We start from the raw sequence: 8,631 nt of genomic DNA on the forward strand, positions 1-8,631 counted from the left end.
GTACTCAAGCCTTTTATCGATGATTTTGTAATTGTATATTTGGATGACATTCTTGTTTTTAGTAAAACATGGGAATAACATTTGAAGCATGTAAGGTAGAATCTAGATGTTTTGAAAAAATAAAATCTCTATGTTAAATTATCAAAATGTGAATTTGGTAAAACATCTTTGAATTATTTGGGTCATATTGTAGGGGTGGTGAATTGAAGATAGATCCCTGAAAGGTTGCAGCCATTGTAAACTGGCCTAAACCCAAGTCTGCTACAGAAGTTAGAAGCTTCCTAGGAGCAATAAAATATTGGAGAAAGTTTATTACTAACTTCCCCTTAATTGCAGCTCCCTTACATGCTTTAACAGGACTAAACAAGGTGTTTCAGTGGGGAGGCGAACAACAGAAAGCATTCAACACCTTGAAAGAAAAATTAGTACAACACTAGTACTAGCATTGCCAAATCTTCAACAACCATTAGAGATCGAAATAGATGTCAGTGACTATGCTGTAGGAGCAGTGTTGATGCAACATGGTAAACCCATATGCTACCATTCTGAGACTTTTAATTCTGCAGTAGTTAATTATCCTACATATGATAAATAATTGTATGCATTAGTCCAGAGTGTAAAGAAGTGGAAACATTACTTAATGGGCAAATAAACAATTATACATACTGATCATTAGCCACTTCAGTACTTGCACTCACAAACTAAATTGCAGCAATCAAGACACTATAGGTGGATGGGTTTCCTACAGCAGTTTCATTTAGTCATCAAATATAGAAAAGGCATACACAATAAAGTTGCAGATATGTTGTCTAGACCATTCATAAATGCATCTACTATACTTAAGCATAACTCAGTAATGCATGAAAGCTACATTGAAAAATATGCTCAAGATATAGACTTTAAAGATGTATATGGAGCTTTAAGTAATGGAAAAAAGGTAGAAAAATTGGATTACTATGTTAAGGACCAACTCTTGTATCATTTGGGAAAGCTATGCATTCCACAAATAGAAAGAGTTAACATAATTCGGGAGGCACATACTTCTCTGATATCAGGTCATTGTGGTGTGAGTAAAACAGTTGCACAGCTCCAAAGATACTGTTATTGACCAAAAATGCATGAAACAGTTTCTAGATATGTAGGAGGGTGTATCATGCGTGCTAAAAGAAAGCCCAACAATAGAAAACTAGGCTTGTACACTTCACTTCCGGTTCCTTCCCATCCTTGGGAAAGTGTTTCCATGGACTTTATTAGGGGATTGCTAAAATCTAGAAAGGGACATGACAATTTATATGTTATTGTGGACAGGTTCAACAAAATGTGTATTTTAATGCCCTGTAATAAGCATATTACAGCTGAACAAACAACGAAGTTGTTCTTTCATCTTGTCTGGGTGCATTTTGGGTTACCCACTTCCATAGTATATGATCGAGACTCCCGATTTGTTGGGAAGTTTTGGTCAAGTCTGTGGGAATTGATGGACACCAAACTAAAGAAAAGCACAACCTTTCATCCACAAACAAATGGCCAAACAGAGGTAGTCAATAGGATAGTGATCCAATTGCTCAGGGGTTATTGCAGCAAGCATCCCAAGCTTTGGGATGAACATTTATGTTATGTGCAGCATGCTTACAACTGTGCTAAACATTCTTCTACACATACATCTCCTTTTGAGACCTGTTTTGGTTTTATACCAAGGTCTCCCTTGGATTTTGTCTTTGAAAAAGGCATAACAGTTGCTAGACACAGTGATGTGGACAAAGAAACTAGATTCATTGAATAGATCCAACAAATTCACTAGGAAATGCAAGAACAGCTGGAAAAGAGCCAAGCCAAATACAACGCAAGGCATGATAAACATCGGGTGGAGCACAACTTCCAAGTCGGTGATCAAGTCTGGCTGTATATCAGTAAGGACAGAATGTAAGGTGAAGGAAAGAAGCTGAAGCCAATAAGGTATGTGCCTTTTAAGGTACCTGAGAAAATTGGTGAATGCAGAAAATTTAAGATTGTTTGAACCTTATTTAATTGAAGATCTTGAAGAGCAAAGTCAATTGCCTTCCATTGATGATTTTTTGCTTGAATACCTCAAGGAGCTGCAGGAAGATACAGTTCTGGACAGGAAGGTGAGGATTACACATAGAGGGGATGTGGAGTACCTTAGGATCGGGATGAAAGGTTCAAAACCTAGCAATGCCAAATGGATAGAGATTGGGCAAGTGAGGCAGCTCTATCCTCACTTGAGCGATGCTTGAAAACCAACTTTTGGTGCTCCAAAAGCCTTTTTTAGTGGGAAGGCATGATCCAAATGGATCCAAGAACACTTTCTAAGTCTTGAAAACTCTTAAAATCATACCAAAGATCAAAATCATCGCATGCCAAGAGCCCTTAACATGGCAGAAAAACACCGTCAGGTGGAAAAAACTAGAGAAAACATGTGCAATCAGTGAAAATTATATAGTATCAAAGCCGAAGCAAATGGATGCACAGTAGCCATCAGATCTAGCCGATCAACGGTCCAGATCTAATCGGTAATCACAATCAGAATAGCGACAACGGGTATCGGCGCAAACCACATCACACTTGCAACGGTGACCAGCGGAGTCAACTAGGACCGCCGATCAAGCGCGTAGATCGATGACCCACGTTGCATCACATGATCGCTATCAGTGATTACAAAGAGCACTTGCAAATGGCTCGGGGCATGAGCCATGTGTAATTGCGATCAATCGCATCATGATATCACATCAGAGAAACACCATGGAGCGGGACCTATACACATGTATATGTGTGATCCGATGAACTGGACCCAGTGGTTTTATCAATGTTATTTCATAAGATTTTGAGATCTGTAGATTGGCCTTTTTTTATGTATTTTCACATATTTTGTTATTTAACAAAATACAAAGGAGTAGCTTCTATGTGATAAGCCAAACTTGAAAGGGTTCGTGAAGTGAAATGTATATTGTTTCAAATTCGGGGAAAAGCCATTTCTAATTCATTTTCGCAGTTTTGACGTATTTCAAAAATACAAAGGGGAACCTTGGAGCAAGGCCGAAGCGACTTGCGATAGCGATTGAGGATGGACCTGATAGGGGAATAAACCATATTTAAGGACTTTTTGAAGTCCGAATTGAACTGTGTTTTGGCGAAATTTCACAGTTGTGAATGCATTTTCCTGTGTAAAACAGAAAATGACTGCGTTTGGGATTCTGAAGGATTTCAAGGGACCGAGGCACTCTTACGTTGCCGAATAGGTGGCCACCTCCCCTTTAGGCGTTATGTAATGATTGTGTAATGCTGGAAGAGGGATTCGAGCAGACAGAGGCCTGGGAGATAGAAAGTCGGGAAGGAGAAACGCAGCCCAGATTGGCTTTAAAGCCACAAACAAAGAGCAAACAGGACAAGCAGTATTGCAGGCAAATGCCGAGACATAGTTAGGACAAAGACAGAGAGCGTTGAGGAAGTTTGTGTACTCAGAGAGGCTTGAGATGTTCAAGCAAAGCTCTTTTGTTACATTTGTTGTGTATTGAGTCTCAAATTGAGCTCATATTGTTGTAAAAAAAAAACTCTGCTTGAAAACATAATAGAGAGGCCATCACTGAACACTGGACCAGGAGATGTAGCCCAAGAGTGTTGGGTGAACTCCTCATTAAATTTTTTGGGTTATGCATTGTCTATTATGATTTGTTTACTGCTTCATTGTCTCTGTATTTTGCAATCTTATCGATCCATTGCATAAAATAACATAGACAAATCCATGCACATGAGTCTATAATAAATTATTAATTATCCTAGATCTCCTTATCAGATCAACAAGTCTCAACTTGAACATGAACAAGTGAAACATGAACATGAATAATTTCATGAAATTCATCTAAAATTCTATTGAAATTCATTTCAAGTTTATTATGAAATCATAGGAAATTCAAAGAGGTCCGTGACAAAAAATTAAAAAACAATCATTAGGGGAATTTTGAGGTCTAAAATGGGCCTCCTTAGAAAATTATAAAATAATAGTGGAAATAATAAAATAAGATTAGATTACATCATCAAATTTTAGAGGGAAAAAAGGAAAAAACTTTTTTTCAACTCGTGTTTTCAACTTATCTCCCTATGTGTTTACTCAAAATTTGAGCAACACTCGTTGGATGCATAATTTTATTCCTCATCCATGGATTACCCATGTTGCATACCTTCGATGGACCTTGCTACACGAAAAATGGGAAATACATGAAAAACGTGATTGCAATCACGTTTTTCATGTGCAATCACGTTTTTCATGTACTTCCCATTTTTCTTGTAGCAGGGTCCATCGAAAGAATGAAAGATGGGTACTCCTTCGATGAGGAATTAAATTTTGCATTCAATAAGTGATCTTACTCGAAATTTGAGTAAAACCTTAGGGAGATAAGTTGAAAATACAAGTTGAAAAAATGGTTTTAGTATTTTATTATTTTTTAGTCTTTTCGCTTTTTAACTCCAGAAATGGTGAATCATCCCCCATGGTTGACATCATCATCTTGAATCCTATTAGTTCTTATAAATTTTATTTTGGTTGTGCATTTTTCTTAGGAGGCCCATTTTAGGCCTCAAAATTTCCCTAATGAAAACCCTAAAGGTTAAACCCTGCACACTTAAAAAAAAAAAAAATCCATGTTGTCTATATTAATGGAATGTTGTGTCTAAATGTCACAACTAGGGAGAGGCAAACACATGTTAAGTTAGTTTTGGAAGGATACCATTGTTTTGTTAATTTACATAGAACATCCTCACTTTTTTAATAATATTTTTCATGCCTCTTTATCTTTATTTTCACAATTTTGATATATTAAGTTTTGTTTATACCATACACACTTAAATTGTATAAATTTATATATTTATAAATTATTGTAATGGAAGTATAATATTTCAATAATATATAGAAGTTAAATATATAAATAAACATTTATATTAAAAAATATTTTAACCATTAACTTTTGTTGTCATCTGTCACTCTTGATTAATGCTTGTTGAGGTTAATGATGAAATGTCTTAATGGAGTGACAATTCAAACCAAACCTTAGATTAGGAGTTTGTTCCTATTTTCTAGGGTGTTGTTTCAACTTCCCTAATTGTGTGTAAGTTATATATATTTGTCATGTAATGAATGTAAGGCAAAGCATGTTTTGCAGAGGCAGTATCCAAGTGGTGTTCCACACCTGTGAGCTGCTCAGGTTTATTCAATAAATTTGATTTTGTTTTTTTTAACATGGTATCAGAGCTACAGTGCTGAGGACTGCCTGTAACTCTGAATGGAGGAGTTCTAGTGAAGGCTGAGAGGTAGAAATTAGAGCGACACATTTTTAAGGGTGATCAGTGCGGGATCCAGTGCTATAGTCATGCCTATCCAGTTATGGCCTTACGTGATTTTATTTTTCAGAATGGGACGGGTGTGCCATTCTCAAAGAGCATCAATTGTGTGAATCACGAAATTCTCCATATTGTTTTTTGAATCCAATTTTTTTTAATCCAAATTTCGGGTTTTAGATCGCTACTCCAGGAACAATTCTGCCAGGATCATTTTATTTGGCTCGCCTCCTACACTAACTGGAGCAGCTCAATACTCTCAAGAGACACCTGGTTAAGAGACAAAGTTTACACGGCTTGAGAATTATGTTTTTGGATCGCTGCTCCATGAAAAGAGAAGAGGATGAGATCGTTGTCTTGTGCTCTGCAGAACATTGATTCCACCATTACCGCATCCAAACCCGCATGATATGCATGGTGAGAGGTCTAAGATCTGCAAATGCGAGGCCTTTGTGATTTGATTATGAAACCAATGTAAAGGTCACCTAAACTGCCGTGGATGAGGTCGTAGATTAACTAAAACTTTCATTGTGATCTCACCACTAAAGAATCAGTTTCCTCAAACCGAGGATCTACTGATAGAGCCAAGACGTTGGTGGATTCAACGTTAGAGTCAACTCTCTGCACTTGTTTCTTTAGCTTCTCCAAATATTCGATGGCGTCCTCTAAAATCGATGCCTTGTCCATATTGGAAATATTGGGAACCAGAGCCCTCAGAGTGTAGAGAAACTTGTCCATTTCCTGTCGTCGGCGGCACTCGAAAACGACATTCTTGGAGAGCCTGGGTTTCTCATAGTAGAGGATATGTTGAATCCAATTTCTATATCTAACAGCGAAGCTGTATATTTCCGGAGGACAACGACATTTCCCAATCACCAATAGAGAGAACCTTGCATGCTTTGGTGAATAAAGGATATTAGAACTTTTTAATTTAAAATTTTAATTAATTTTTTTTAATTCTTTAATTAAGAAAAGGGGATTATTATTTGATAAAGGGGGTGATTTAATTTTAAGAAGGAATTGGAGTGATCTCTTAAAAATAAAGGGGATCTCGGCTCAGTTTTTTGATTGAAGTTTTCATTGGATCTAACATTTGCAGTAATTTTTAAGATATGGGGTTATTGTTTTTTTAAGTTGCTAGGGTTGAAGTTTTTTTATTCATTCAAGATGAATAATCAGTTAGCAGAAGCATACCTCAATGGGAATAACAAGCTAGATGGATCCAATTATTTTGGTTGGAAACTTAAATTGCAGACCCTACTTGAAGGACACAATGCATGCGAAATTGTGAATAATGATGACGTGAAGCTGAACATGCTTGCAGGAGGAACAAAAGCAACAATCCAAGATTGGGATAAGTTGGAGACTAAGGTGAGAATGATCCTGAAATTGACGGTCAAACATTTCATTATTCTCCATATTCGTGATTGCAAGACTGCGCCAAAAATTTGGAAGACGCTCAAGGATCTCTATGAGGTCAAGAACACCGATCGATTGTTGTTCTTGAAGAGCAATATTCTCTCCATCAAGATGGAGGAGAATGAGACAGTTGTAGCATTTATTTCGTAGATCAAGGAGATCAAGAACAATCTTGGTGACATTAGTGAACAATCTTGGTGACCTAATAATGCAATAGACTAAAGCAAAATACTTGATCTACTTCTACAACCAATTTAGTGGAAACTTAATCGAACATGAGCAACATCAATAAGAACACATATAACTGATAAAAAGGAATCAATCACACATAACACAAAATATATAACCCGGAGAAAGCACCAGCCTAAAACCCCATCTCTGTATTATCATACAAGTGGAAATATAGCCAGTATTACAAAAAGAATCAGTTCAAAAGCTATCATGCTCTCTCTACAATACCTCTGCTGCTCATAGACAGTCAAAGGTCTCTATCCAACTTCTGATCTGCCCTCCAAGCCTCCTATTTCTTTTTGCAATTTTGATTGGGGTCAAGTGCAGCCACTCGTGTGAATTGGTCTTTTCACACACTCACTAACCTCTGGTCCAACTACGCAGTCCTGAAGAAGATAAATCCTCATCATGGATGAGCTTCCTTTATAGGAAAAATATTCATCCAATTGATAGTGCACTGTCCCTTCTCTAATCTCAATTGGGTCTCTGTCTGAACTGACATGCATGAGTTATCCATGAGTGAATACTCAGTTATCTGAAATACAGTAGTTACATACATGCAAGCATTAACTAACCGAACTCTCATTAATTTAAAAAACTGTTAAATTAATTTAAGTGGACTTGACTCAGTTAACTGAGCCAACTAATTACAACTCAATATTACAACTCATCATATCTCTTTAACTGATGGATAAATTCCTCAATTAATAGATAAACTGTTGCATGTCCTCACATAGATTTCAAGTTTGATTTTCCTTAACTAATTAACTCAAGATGAATGAATTAATTAATTTTCAAACTGCTCTTAATATCAAATTCGAATTTTACTTCCTATTTTTAGTCCAGGGACTAACTAAAATAGGAATCGATCCTAAACTGCTAAAAATAGAATGCTATTTTAGCACTTCCATTTTTCATTCCCTATTGCCCAATCCAGCACGGGTACCCAAACTACTATTTTTAGCAGTGCTATTTTTAGTAGTGCTATTTTTAGCACTTCTATTTTTAGCATTTCTTGTCGCCATTTTCAACACTCCCTCTCAACAAGAAAGGCTTCAACTCAAACCTGATCCTGTACCTCAGGAATGTTCTGCATGCAACACTTCTACATAGTGTGATTGCTCCAACAACTCTCAGAACAAAAAAAAACTCCCAACTAACCTCTCTGTTGGGCTAGAAACATACTCTGATGCTGAAGCTCTACCTACTACTGACAAGTGCTCCCTCTCTGACCTCTACGCTACTACAATATCTCCATGCATCTTACACCGTTGCACACCTATCTGTGCCATCTTGCACTGGTGCAACACACTTGTGCCTCTCGCATTGCTGCAACCTGCTAGCTCTACACTGTCTTGGGATTCCTGCACGGTAGCTCTCTCTGCTGGTCCATCTGCATCTGTCTCTACCCAATCAGTCAGTTCTGCTACTCCTCGTCGGGGCTCCTGTAGCAAAGTCGAATCAAAGAGGTTGGGTACCTCAAGGATCCTGCCCATCCTCCTTGGGAGAATCACTCCACATTGCCCCACCTCCTACCTGGAGGTATGGTTGTATGTGATCCCTCTACCCACCTGACTCGAAGTTTCCCCCTACTGAAGGTCTCTGCATGAGTAGATGTCTCTACTCGATCTC

Source organism: Pinus tabuliformis, chromosome 4_2, assembly GCF_031772625.1.
Source record: "Pinus tabuliformis cultivar Carrire ecotype Pingquan chromosome 4_2, CPIR1, whole genome shotgun sequence".
Lineage (NCBI taxonomy): Eukaryota > Viridiplantae > Streptophyta > Pinopsida > Pinales > Pinaceae > Pinus > Pinus tabuliformis.